This window comes from Petaurus breviceps, unplaced genomic scaffold (genome assembly GCF_028583685.1).
Source record: "Petaurus breviceps papuanus isolate PSGF00001 unplaced genomic scaffold, PetGlider_PUasm1.0 37, whole genome shotgun sequence".
NCBI classification, from domain to species: Eukaryota; Metazoa; Chordata; class Mammalia; order Diprotodontia; family Petauridae; genus Petaurus; species Petaurus breviceps.
Window position 1 is genome coordinate 60,364,229 of NW_027186296.1, and position 14,207 is coordinate 60,378,435.

Sequence of the window (14,207 nt, forward strand, 5' to 3'; positions counted from 1 at the left end):
ACACACACACACACACACACACACACACACACACACACACACACACATATACAAACACACCTGAAAGAGAAACTGAAAATGAAGATGACCCTGAAGACCCTACCTACTCCTTGAGGTTTTCTTTCTTTCTTTTTTGAATCCATCATGTTTAATTTTAAAAGTATTATTAATGTCTTTTGCTATTATATCACATTTGCTTCTCCCTTATCAAGAAGACTTTCTTTATAACAAAGACTTTCTTTATAACAGCAAAACAAAACCAAGCATCATGTTGATGTCAATGCAAGCAACATTCCAGCCTCATAGTTTCTCAACTTCTTCAACCAAAAGAGAAAGCTCAATTTCCTCATCTCTTGTCAGGGGCCAAGCTTGGCCAGTGTATTTATATAACATTCAGTTTCATTTTATCATTCTTTTAATTTGCATTCTAATAGTCATTTTGTATCAGTTCTACCTATTGCACTCTGAAAAAGTCATCAGGTATATCTCTGAATTCCTCAAATTTTACTTATTTTTTATGGTTACATGCCACAGTCTGTTTAACTATCCCCCAATCAAAGAGCACCCATTTGGTTTCCAATTCTTTGCTCCTGTGGTTTATTTTGACAAAAATCCATCTTTTATGATCACTCTGGCCCCTGTCTAATCAGTAAGCCAATAAATATTTATCAGGTGCCTACTACCTTCAGATACTGGGCAAAGTGGGAGGGATTCAAAAAGAAACAAAAGGCAATGCCTATGCTCAAGGAAATCACAATCTAACAAACCACCATTCCAACAGTGGCCTTGGCTGTGATGCTTTTCATTTATTGTTGTTGTTCAGCTGTTTCAGTCATGTCTGACTGACACTATTTGGGGTTTTCTTGGCAAAGATACTAGAGGGGTTTGTCATTTCCTTCTCCGGTTCATTTAACAGATGAGGAACTGAGGGAAATAGGATTAAGTGATTGCTTAAGGGTACATGGTTAAATTGAGACTAGAACCCATTTGAAGTACTTACTCCATCTACAAACTCTCTTCCATTAGACTCAACTTTTTCAAGGCAGAGATTACTTTCATTTTTGTCTTTATATCTCCAGCTTTTGGCAAGACTCACCCTATGGAGTAGGCACTCAATAAATGCTTATGCTATTGAATGAAACTGAATCTCATAGATAAAGGCACTGAAGAAAAAAGTTTAACTGAGTTGCCAATTCAATTAAATTCCACAAACAGTATTTTATACAAGTTAAACTATTATCAAAAAAATTTTTAATAAACTATTATCACTTTCAAGTTCTAAGTCACAGAAATGATTTATAGTTCAGAGATAGCTAGGTGGTAAAGTGGATAGAACTCCAGATTTAGAGTCAGGAAGATTTGAGTTCAAATCCTACCATAACTGTGTGCCCCTGGCAATTTACTTAATCTGAGCCTCAGTTTTGTCCATTGTAAAATGTAGATAATAATGGCCCCTACCTTACAAAGTTGTTGTGAAGATCAAATGAGTTAATACATGTAAAGAATCTTATAAACCTTGAAGTTCTATATATGTTTTCATTACAATACTATGATTCAATGGAAAAAGAAATGGAATAGAAGCCAGCATACTTTAATTCAAATCCTAGTTCTATGACCTTGGAAGTACCCCCAACCCCAAAACACTGTGCTTGGCACATGGTAGAGGCTCAATAAATGTTGGTTGAACTAAACTGAATCTCTATAGAGAGAAAGCAACTGAGAAGCAGAGTTTAAATCAGTTGCCAATTCAATTCAACATTTATTAAGTTCCTACCATGTGCCAGGGGGTAGGGGCACTGCCAAAGTCACAGAGCCAGCATCTGCATCCAGCTCTTCTGGCTTCTAGTCCAATGTCTCACACAGTGGCAAATTTGTTATGTACATTGGAGTTTGAAGATTGCAACGATTTAAGAAACTGGTTTTATTCTGTTTTTTTCAATAGACAAAGAGAATAGAGAATTTTAAGATACCTCTGCTTTGAAAAGAAAGTGGAGAAAATATTGGGCAGCACTTGGTTGGAGGGAGGAGGCAGCTCTCACATGGTAAAGGATAAGAAGGAATACCCAGGACATTGATGCTGAATGGAGTACTGGCTACCATTGGAAGGGTAGCAAGAGGCTGCCAACAGAGGAGAGGATATGGGCAAGAAGAAGGAAATCCACCTCACCTCCTTTACTATTCACCTAGGACATAACAGGGAGAGTCCAGATTGGAATCTTTTATTGGTTTATAGACTCATCAGAGAGCTAATTCTCAAATTATGCATCTCTTGTAAAGGAAGGCCACATTTATTATGTATGGAAGCGACTGGTTAAAAATCTCCTAGATAAATAAGTACAAATGATCACTTTCCTCCTACCAATTCCCTTGTTAAACAACATTTTCCCACCTCTGATTTCTCTGCTTTTTTTAACCAGGGTCCTGTGAACTTGATTTTTAAATTATTTCAAATAACTGTACTTCAATATATTTGGTTTCCTTTATAATCTCATGTGTTTTCCTTATTTATCCATTTAAAGAATTATTCTGAGAAGGGGTTTATATGTTTCACCAGACTGCCGAAAAGGACCCTGACATAAAAACAGTTATGAAGCCCTGAAATAGTTATAGTTAGTTAATTTGAATGCCCACAGTTCTCCCAACTAGTTAGTGGGCAGAACTAGAGCTAGAATCCAGCATAATGAGGAGACCCTGACCTTGATGGGGCCTTTTGGGCAGAGAAGAGAAGAAGAAATAGAGAATATCACGTGTGCCTCTCTAAGGCACAGAGTAAATGGATCTACGTACTTTCCATTTGTAGATTCTGATGTTTGCCTTTAGAGGAAGTACTTGCTGGGCGGATCAAACAACACAGATATAAAGCAAAAAGAGGGAGCAGGTGCTTCAAGGAAAGATGAAACCCAACCTGTCATTATTTCAGAAACAAGCCTAACCAGCTTGATGAATGGCATCTAATGGAAAGTCCAGAGAATGTTCTGCAGTGACCATCTCTCAGGCCTCTAGTTTTCTTTCTTTATTTTAAGTCTTCAGCTTTAGTTTTCTTGCTTCTGCCCAAAGCAATAAAATGGGATGAATATTTTGCTATAAGCTTCTTTTCCAGTGCAGATTCGAGGGGGCCAGAAACATTCCCTAGGGGTAATAAGCTAACAAGCTATTGCTTGGTTCCTTTAATTCCAAATGGCAGTGAACTTCATTTCCAATTTACTTTCTCTTATCTGAGGTTTCTTCCATCTGCTCAGCTGCTGTCCCCCTTCTGGGCTTAGGCAATGAGTTTGGTAAATGTTTTGTGAGGGTCAAATATACAAAGCCCACTCAATCAGGCTGATATCCGAGAGGTGCATTGTGGAGTGGGGGAAGGAACAAAGGAGGTTGGTTGGGAAGGGAGGACACATAATCCCATAGGTATGGGATGGTGATGAGAATGGGGAATTGGGATGGGAGGAAGGGTTATCAAAAAATAGAAAGTCGAGGCTGAGGAGCTAAAGCCTTTCATGCTATTGAAAGAGGGAATGGGTAACCCAATCAATCAACAGTAAAATGGAGACAATAATGGCACCTACCTCCCAGAGTTGTGGTGATGATCAAATGAGATATAACTGGAAAGTGGTTAGCACAGTGCCTAACATATGGTAGGAGTCTGATCAACGCTTGTTCTCTTCAACCAGCATTTAATTTGCATAGTGAATAGGGGCTACACCTGGAGGCAAAAATCAAATCTAGTTTTGGGTACTTATCAGCTGTGTGACCCTGGGCAAGTCACTTAACCTCTGTTTCCGCTTCAGTTTTATCATCTGTAAAATAGAGATAAAAATAGTACTTACCTCCAAGTGTTGTGAGGATTAAATGAAATAATACAAAGTATTATAATATAAAATTATAATAATATAAAACAACATATTATATATTAATATATAATATATTAATTATATATAAACATGTCCATTATCATTAATATATAATAAAATGATATATTATAAATTAATATAATTATTAGTTTTATATTATATATTATAATATATTAGTTATATATTAATATGTAATATAAAATAATGTATTAATTTATATTATGTAATATATTGATTACATTAATATATTATATAATATAATAATAATATAAAATATAAAAAGATATGCAAAATGCTTTTCAAAACTTACAGGGCTATATAAATGCTATTATTTTTGTTATCACACACCAATCATGTACCATGAATTCTGCTAGTCTCAGAGGATGCAAAGACAAAAATAAAACCTTCTGTGGGAGACAGCATAAACTTACCAAAACATGCAAAATAAAGGCATGATAAATGGGCAAGAAGGTTAAGCATTTAGGCAGTGAGAGGGGACATATTTTAGTAAGTTTATTTCTTGTTCTGCAGACCCATATTAATAACACTTAATGTTTGCATAGCAGTGTATTTTTCAAAGTCATTTCTACCTGTTATTCTTAAAGCTGTATCACCTATCAAAGTGAATCAATATACCTCAAGAATTTCTTGAAAAGACTAGAGAAGAAAGATCTACAGAATCACTAAAACTATAAAAATATTTAAAATTTTAAAAATTCTTCCAGTTGATCACGATTTTTGATATTTTTATAGAAGTATTTTGGACTTTTTTACATTTAGTTTTCCCCAATGCACTTTCCTCTTTTCTTCTCAGAGAGTGATTCCATCAAAAAAAAAAATGTCGTTCAGTCATGAATACAAATGTGACCCTATTTGGAGTTCTCTTGGCAAAGATACTAGAAAAGTTTGTCATTTCATTCTCCATCTTATTTTACAGGGGAGAAACTGAGGCTAAATAACTTGCCCAGGATCAGACATCTAAGAAATGTCTGAGGTCAGATTTGGACTCAGGAAGATAAGTATTCCTTACTGTAGGCCAAGTTTCATTTATTGACTGTATTTTAGGACCTCCTGGCTTAGACTGAATGTCAATGGTTACTGTTTCTCTTTGGTATGGCAGCTATTAAGGTCTTCCCCTCCACACTTGATTTTTTTTTCTTTTTTCTTAGCTAAAGGGGCCATCCCTTGACTCACTTCTTAAAAAGGCCTATTCACTGAAAGGGCACTACCTCTCTCTAAGTATGTGAAAAGGCACTCTATCTACTGCACCACCTACTTTTAAATCTCTAGTATTGAAAAAAAAATTATACCACAAAATTATATGATAAATGAAGATGTACAATATACTTTTTATCATCCTTTATATCAAGGGTTCTTAACCTTAGAGCCACAAACTTGGGGAGGTTTTCTTTGTTATTATTTTGACAATTGTATTTCCATATATTTGTTGTCTTTTGTAATTCTGTATTTTTTTTATTCTTTGAAAAGCACATTTTGAAAAAGAGATCATAGATGTTACCAGTCTGCCAAAGGGACATAGGACACAAACCAAAAGCCCTGCATTATGCCATTTTGTTAGCTTAACTACAACAATACTTAGCATTCATATAGAACTTTTTTCAAAATGCTTTCATGCATATATTGTTATTTAATTTTCATAACATCCCTACAAGTCAGGCAAGCAGTAATAATTATTTCCATTTTTAGGATAAGAAAACTGAGGCTTACAAAAAATTAGTTATTTGGCCACAATCACATGACTAGTAGATGGTGGAACTAGGAAAGGAACCAGAACCTTCTCATTATGTACATAAAAGTGAGTTTGGCATGTTTGAATTAAAGGGACATTTTACTCAAATAATATTTACTCATAGTACAGGGGATAGAGTGCAGGACCTGAACTCAGGAAGATCTGACTTCAAATCCAACCTCACATTCTTGCTAGCTATATGACCCTGGGCAGGTCACTTAACCTCCATCTGCCTTAGTTTCCTTAAATGTAAAACGGGATTAATAAAAACAGCTAGTTCCCAGGGTTGTTATGAGGTCAAATGAAATATTAATAAAGTGTTTATCAGAGTGCCTGGTGCATAGTAGGTTAAAGAAATCCTTGTCCCTTTTTAGATCTTTTTAAAATGCTGTTACAAAGGGAATAATGAACTATAGAATGCTAAGACAGTTAACATTTCTTATTATTTTCCATTTACAAGAAACAGTCAAAAACTTGAGAACTGAAGAAATTCTCAACATGACAGCAAGTCAAAGAGAGTTATTTTTTTTCCTGGACTTAATGTCCTTCACAATTTCAAGCAGAGGCAGAAAACTGTTAATGTCAACAAAAAGAGAAGAGATTTGCCTGTGACAATCCCTTCTCATTTTTTCCTTTAGTTTGTATGTCTTTTTTAATTTTTAGAAAATAGCTGATTCCCCAATTGATAAATGGTCAAAGGATATGAGCAGGCAGTTTTCAGATGAAGAAATTAAAGTTATCTATAGTCATATAAAAAAAAGCTGTTAATCACTATTGATTAGAGAAATACAAATTTAACAACTCTGAGGTACCTCATCACACCTATCAGATGGGCTAACATGGCAAAACAGGAAAATAATAAATGTCAGAGATAATGCGGGAAAATTGGAACACCAATACATTATTAGTGGGGTTGTTAACTGATTCAACCATTCTGGAGGGCTACTAGCAAGTGTCTAAGCTTAGATTTGGACTCAGGAAGAAAAGTCTTCCTTACTATAGGCCTGTTACTCTATCCACACTACCACTACTAGATCTTTGTATCCCAAAGAGATCAGAAAAACAGGGAAAACAACCCACATGTACAAAAATATTTATAGCAGCTCTTTCCGTGGTGGCAAAGAATTAGAAATTGAGGTGATGCCCATCAATTAGGGAATGGCTGAACAAGTTGTGGTATATGAATATAATGGAGTACTATTGTTCCATAAGAAATGGTGAGCAGAAGATAGTAGAGTAGAAGGAGCACCTCCCCACTGCCCCACCTTCCACCTTTCCCAATCCATGTAAAAAGGGGACTCTAAACAAACTTTGGAGCTGCAGAACCCACAAAATGACACAGAGAAGCTAACCTCCCACTGAGGACAGCCCGGCAGGCTAGCAGGAATTGGCCAGCACAGTGCTCTGAGAGCCGAGCCCAGCCCCACGCCAAGGCTTTAGCACCAGGGCGGTCCTGACCAGCTGCTGGCCAGATGGAATCCAGATCAGCAGCAGCTGTGGCCATTTCCAGATTTATCAACACATAGATGCAAAGGACAAAGTGAGAGGTCAGTGCAGTCTGGATTTTGGGGCCCAGTAAATGGGAGTGTATGGCTTTTGCCCCCAGGGCGAGAAGCTACTGAGATGCCAGCACAGCCAGTCAGCATTACGTGGCAGCTTCAGCTCCTGGCCTGCAGAGTGTAGGGGGACCAAGCACCAGTCTGAGAGGTAATTGCACTCTTGCTTTAACCTTTTTGGATCTGGATTGCAGTCTAGGGTGGAGGTCCTGGGGTGAGTGTCCAGCTTGCCAGAGCGTGTGGAGACCTCGTGAGGGCACCCATGTAATACCTCCAGCAGCTGAGAAAACCCCAGCATTTGGGACAAAAGCTCCCCTGTCTGGTGGCAGAGTCCTACTGAGGCAAAAAGCCCAGGGGTCAAGTGACTGAGGGGTGACATGACCAGGCAAAGGAAACAAAGCAGACAGAAGATTCCAACATTAGACTCCTATTTTGGGGACAAAAAGGAGCAAAGCATGGAACAGGAGGAAAACAGTGAAGTCAGAACTTCTGCACCAAAAGATTCAAAGGAAAATACAAACTGGTTACAGGCCATAGAGGACCTTAAGAAGCAGATAAGGGAAGTGGAGGAAAAATTGGGAAGAGAAATGAAAACGATGCAAGAAAATTACAATAAGAGTCAACAGCCTGACTGAGGAAAATCATACCTCAAAAAATAGACTTACTCAAATGGGAAAAGAGGCTCAAAAAGGCAATGAGGAGAAGAATGCCTTAAAAAGCTGAATTTGCCAGATGGAAAAAGAATCTCAAAAGCTCACTGAGGAGAATCATTGCTTCAAAATTAGATTGGAGCAAATGGAAGCTAATGACTTCATGAGAAACCAAGATGCTGTTAAACAGATCCAAATAAATGAAAGAATAGAAGGCAATGTGAAATGTCTCATGGGAAAAACCACTGACCTGGAAAATAGATCCAGGAGAGAGAATTTAAAAATTATTGGACTACCTGAAAGCCATGATCAAAGTAAGAACCTAGAAAACATCCTCCAAGAAGTTCTCAAAGAAAACTGCCCTGAGGTTTTAGAACCAGAGGGCAAAATAGAGGTTGAAAGAATCCACTGATCACCTCCTGAAAAACATCCCAAAAAGAAAATTCCTAGGAATATTATAGCCAGGTTCCAGAATTCCCAGATTAAGGAGAGAATATTACAAGCAGCCAGAAATAAACAATTTGAATATTGTGGAAACACAATCAGGATAACCCAGGATCTGGCAGCTTCTACACTGAGGGATCGAAGGGCTTGGAATATGATATTCTGGAGGTCAAAGGAGCTGTGATTAAAACCAAGAATCACCCAGCAAAACTGAGTATCATGTTTGAGGGGAAAATATGGTCATTCAGTGGAATAGAGAACTTTCAAGCATTCTTGCTGAAAAAACCAGAGTTGAATAGAAAATTTGACATTCAGATACAAGAAGCAAGAGAAGCATGAGAAGGTAAACAGGGAAAATAAATCATAAGCAACTTATCAAAGTTGAACTATTAACATGCCTACATGGAAAACAATAAGTATAACTTATGAAACTTTTCTCAGTATTTGAAGGGAACAGAAATATATGTGTGTGTGTCTATGTATGAGGGTATATGGGCATATGAATACATATGTGAATGTGTGTATATATGTTTACAGGTATACATAGATAGAGGGCACAGGACCAATTTAACAGGAGGGGATGATACTTAAAAGGTGAAATTAAGAGGTGAGGGGGGAGTATAATGAGAGGAGATGGGGAGAAACAGAGTGGGGTAAACTATCTCATACAGAACAGGCAAGGGAAAATGGTTACAATGGAGGGAAAGAATAGGAAGGCAAAAGGGAATGGGTCAACCTCATTCCCATTGAATTTGGCTTGAGGAGAGAGTGAAATACACACTAAATAGGGTATCTCACCTTCCAGGAGAGTTGGGGGGGGAAGGGGATGAGCAGAGGGATGATGGAAGAGAGCGAAGCCTGGGGAGAGGGAAGTTGGAAGTACTCACTTATGAAAAGGGATGGGATCAAAGTAGAGAATAGAACAAGTGGGAGGTGGGATAGAAAGGAGGTAAATATAGTCAGTCTTTTATAATATATCTACTATGTTTTTGTTTTGCATTAGCCACACAAGTACAACCTATATTACTGCTTATCTTCCCAGTAAGGGTGGGTGACAAGGGAGGAAGGGAATGAATCTGGAATTCAAAGTTTTAAAATCAAATACTCAAATATATATACTATTATTAATACTCTTTTACATGTAATTGGGAAATATGCTATAAATACACTGGGGCATAGAGATCCACTGGAAAAGTCAAAGGGGGTATGGGAGAAAATATGGGAGAGAGCAGATTGGAGGAGATGATATCCTGTGGGATCGCTATTTTGGGGCAGTGGGTAGGGGGAAAATGGGGAGAAAATTTGCAACTCAAAATCTGGTGGAAATGAATGGTGTAAATCAGAAGTTAATAAAGAATTTGACAAAAAAAAAAGAAATGGTGAGCAGGTGGATTTCAGAAAAACCTGGAAAGACTTGCATGAACTGATGCTAAGTGAAGTGAGCAGAAACAGAAGATCAATGTATAAAGTAACAGCAACTTTTTTCAACAACTGACTTTGTTAACACAACCCTTCTGAGCAAAGCAATGATCTAAGATGATTCCAAAAGACTAATGAGGGAAAATGCTTTCCACATCCAGAAAAAGGACTATGGAGCCTGAATGCAGAAAGAACCATACTATTTTCTCTTTTGTTATCATTGCTTTGTGTTTTGTCATAGTTTTTCCCTTTAGTTCTGATTCTTCTTTTACAACATGACTAATGCTTAATATGATCAAACATGTATAGCCTATACAGATTGCATGTCATTTTGGGGAGGGGGGCATGGAGGGAAGAAGGTAATTTAGAACTCAAAATCTTATAAAAGTGAATCCTGAAAATTAAAAATAAATAAAAATTTAAAAGAAAATAGCTGACAAAAATTAAAATGGATTGAATAAAAATTTTGCCACCTGAGACTACATGGTTACATTTTTTTTTAGTTATCACTGTAAACAGTTACTACTGCTTCTAAAACTTTTTATCATTTTCATGAGCATTTTAAAAAGGAAGATTTGCTCAGATTGAGCCAAGTTTCTTTAGCCATTCACAATTAAGTTTCTTTCTTGGTTTGGTTTTGACATGTCTCAACTCATACCATTTTTTTTCACCACATGAAACATTTCAAAGCAAGTGAATGAAGATGAAAAAGTGCTGTGTCTTGCCACCAGAGTATTTGCCAAACTATGTGCTTGCCCTGGCATTTAAGACAAGATAGACACATTCTGGCTTTTTGGGGTTTTTTTGTTTTGCTTGGTTTTGTTTTTTCTTTTTTGGGGAGGGGGGAAGGGTGGGCAATTGGGATTAAGTGACTTGCCCAAGGTCACACAGTAAGTGTCGTGTCTGAGGCTGGATCTGAACTCAGGTCCTCCTGACTCCAGGGCTGGTGCTCTATTCACTGTACCATCTAGCCACCCCAAGATAGACACATTTTATTTAGAGAGATTTAAGTGGCACAGTGGGTAGAATGCTGGACTGGAGAAAGGAACACCTAAGTTCAAATCCAGCCTCAGATATTTACTACCTATATGACTCTTGGCAATTAATCTTCATCTGTCACACTTTCCTCATCTGTAAGGTAGGAATAATAATAGCACAGACCTCTCAGGGTTGTTGTGAGGATGAGATAATATTTATAAAGTGCTTTGCAAGCTTTAAAGTATTATATAAATGTTATCTATCATTACTATTATTATTTGTCTTCATATAGAAAATTTAAGTAGTGTAAGCCAGAAACACAGCTGTTAAGTAGGGGCATTTTTTCTTCAGATCCCTAGATTCCCCTCTCTGCTCTCTTTCCTGCAACTATTGAAAAGTCAGAAACTTTTCACACTTGAGTTTCCTCATCCCTAGAAATGGAGGAACAACAGATTTAGTGTTTAGCTCACAGCTATTGTGAGGATCAAACAAAATCATGCATAGAAAATGCCTGCAAGTATTAGAATACTTTAAAAATATTAATTGTTTTTATTTTTATTGTTTCTGTTATTTTTTTCCTTGTCTTGCTCAATGAAGTTCAAATAGAAATGATCCTGGGATAGACCCTAATCCTGATTTATTCTTTTGTGTTTAATGTTCTGTAATTATTATGATATGGCTTCTAATATCTCATTCAATTATTATTGTTATTTCCTCCCCCACTTTCACAGAGTTTAGAAATTATGATAGGAAGAGGGGAGCAAAGATCAGGTAAAAGATACATAGATATATAATCATTTTGCCATAAACATTTTATTCAACTGTGTAAACAATACCAGTCAAATTCTGCTTTTTTTTTAATATTCAGGAAAAACCCTCAGGGGAAAAATACTCCAGGTTTGACACTTTTAATTGAAGCTTTCAAGGTATTCACATTTTTAAAAGGGACTTAAAGATATATCACAAACCCCAGGACTTAGAAAAGCATAGATCCTGTCTTTAAAACCTTTGTGTAAAATGTCAGTAGTATTTTTCCTATCTCTGCACTCAGTACCTGGGAGAACAGCTGTAATCCATCAAAAAAGCGTGATGACCCCAAGCTCCATTGTTCACCAAAGCAAATGCCTTCATGCTTAACGCCAAGTTCATCAGCTCTCATTGATGAATATTTATAAAGCATCCCCCCTAGAAGCCTGGTTTTTTTAATTAGACGCTTATCGCCAACTTGTTTCAATGCCATCTCACTTTGCTATACTCTCACTTTGCTCTTTTCCCCAAAGCTTTTAATCAGAAGGTCTCAGAGAAATTTATAAGCATTCATGAAAATATATAACAAATCATGGAGTGTTAGGATTGGCATGGAATTCAGAGGTCACTTACAGATTACAATTTACAGATGAGGAAATTGATCTTCACCAAACTTAATTAACTTGACCAAGATCATTCTAGCTAGTCAGTCAGTGGTAGAGTTTAGCTAAATCCCTGACACTCCAAATCCTAGTACATTGTTTTCACAATATGGCATCCTGACTGTTAGTGGTCCAGGTTTGTTTATTTTTAATTGGTATCAGAGAACTAGTGTCTTGGAGTGCTAGGCTTAGAGTCAGGATGACCTGGATTCATACCCTTCCTTAGGTACTAAGCTCTATGATCAACATTGAGTCACTTTATTTCTATGTACTTCTATTCCCTAGGATTTTTATACTAAGATCAATCAATCAACCATCAAATATTTATTGAAGGTACTATGTGTCAGGCACTGTTCTGGGGCTGGGGATAAAAGTAAAAAGAATTAAATAATCCCTACTCACAATGAGCTTACACTGGTTGCAATCTGCATTGATGAAAAGAGTTCCCATAAAAGCAGTTTCCTACTTTGCCCAAAGTCACAGAACTCCATTTCTCCCCATATGTCCTTATTCTGTTCAAGGCTCAGGTCAAACACTACTTTATGAAGAAGCTTTTCTTAGTTCATGCCTCCCAAGCTGGTAGTGCCTTCTCTTCCCCTAACATATTACTTTTGTATATACTTATATATGTACATGTTATTTCCCACAATAGAATATAAACTCCATGAGGACAAAATTATTTCATTTTTATATTTGTATTCTTAGTACATGGCATATAGTAGTCACTTAATAGATGCTTGTTGATTGATTGATTTTTCCCATATGTGTGTAGCAGAGGACCATGGTACATGACCAACAGTAGACTGAATATATGAAAATACAATGTTGTAATCAAGCAATATCTGGTTATCGCATATATTACTATCATGCCTAATAATTATGCATGTATAGTAGGGGTGGGAACTTTGTCTCTCTCTCTTCCTCCTGAAAGAATGGGACTATGTTCTAAAAGACTCCAGGTGATAGGTAGGGGTAGTAACCCATAGTAGTAGCCATGGGCAGAGACTAAAGATGGAAATGAAGAGCTAAAGAATAAGAATACTATCAGTAAGGAAAAGAGAAGATTCTAGAGGTTTTGCCCTTCTCTTCCAGTTGGAAAATAGCATCCAAAGGTCAAGGGATTCACTTTGACTAGCTTGAGAAACTGCTGGACCAATTACCTATGCTACAGACCTGTCACCCCATTCTTACCTCCTTTTGATGAATAAAATACATCAGGGGGAATATTTTTTCAGTGGTCTATACAAAGGGAATATAAAACTGTACTTATTTTGGGTTCTTCTGGAGAGGAAAGCACTAAGAAGGTATTGCAATCATGTGTAACTTTTTTTAATGTGAGAAGAGAGGGTATTTTCCCTCATTTTTGTTCCTTCTGAATCTGCCTATGTCATAGAATACTCATACATCTTCAGTGTAATGCTGAATGGAAGTCTTCTCTGCCTGAAACAGAGAATGAAAGATGTGCCTGGAATCCATAGCTCTTGATCAAAGACATTTAACTCAAGACACAACTTCTGAATTTCCTCTTTGTTTATGTCAGCATAGTGCAGTGGGTAAAATAATTTGGAGTCCACGCCACAGCTCTGTGGCTTATTACCAATGTAACTTTGGGCAAGCCATTTCACTTCCAGGGCCCTCAGTTCTGCATCTGTAAATATGAGGAGGTTGAACTGTTGTCCATGATCTCTCCCAGCTCTAAATCTATGTTCCTTTAAGACAGGCCTTGGGTGGAGAAGGTTGACCCCTAGAGAAGCCCCATATTGGGGATATCAAATAGCCATGGGGATTTGCTCACATCTTTGCAACTAATCAATACTCATTTAGGGTTATGAGTTTTGTTTCATCTTTTTAAATATAAAACTAGTCCTGTAATTTTGTGAACTAAATATCTGCAGGTGGAGTCAAGACTCAGGCTACTAGAATCTATTGTGCATATACATTCCCAGGTTTCCAAAGTGAGTGTGAGCTCTTCCGATGGAGAGTGTGACAAAACTCCTAAAAATTTATCAGAGACCTTCTCTGTTATGAGGGTCTGTTACACAAATATTATATTCATTTAGCAACTAGTGGTAAAAAAGGAAGGAAGGAAGGGAAGAAGAAAGGGAGGAAGGAAGGAAGGAAGGAAGGAAGGAAGGAAGGAAGGAAGGAAGGATGGA

At 37.1% G+C, this 14,207-nt stretch overlaps 1 long non-coding RNA gene across 1 annotated transcript in view; it reads right to left on the reverse strand.

Moving 5' to 3' along the window:
- Nucleotides 1-3,566: 3,566 nt before the first annotated feature.
- LOC138168585 (uncharacterized) overlaps nucleotides 3,567-14,207 on the reverse strand; it is a 12,594-nt gene continuing 1,953 nt past the window's right edge. The window contains exon 3 of the long non-coding RNA XR_011170152.1: nucleotides 3,567-3,791. This is a non-coding gene — a long non-coding RNA (uncharacterized lncRNA). The remainder of the gene's footprint in view (nucleotides 3,792-14,207) is intronic.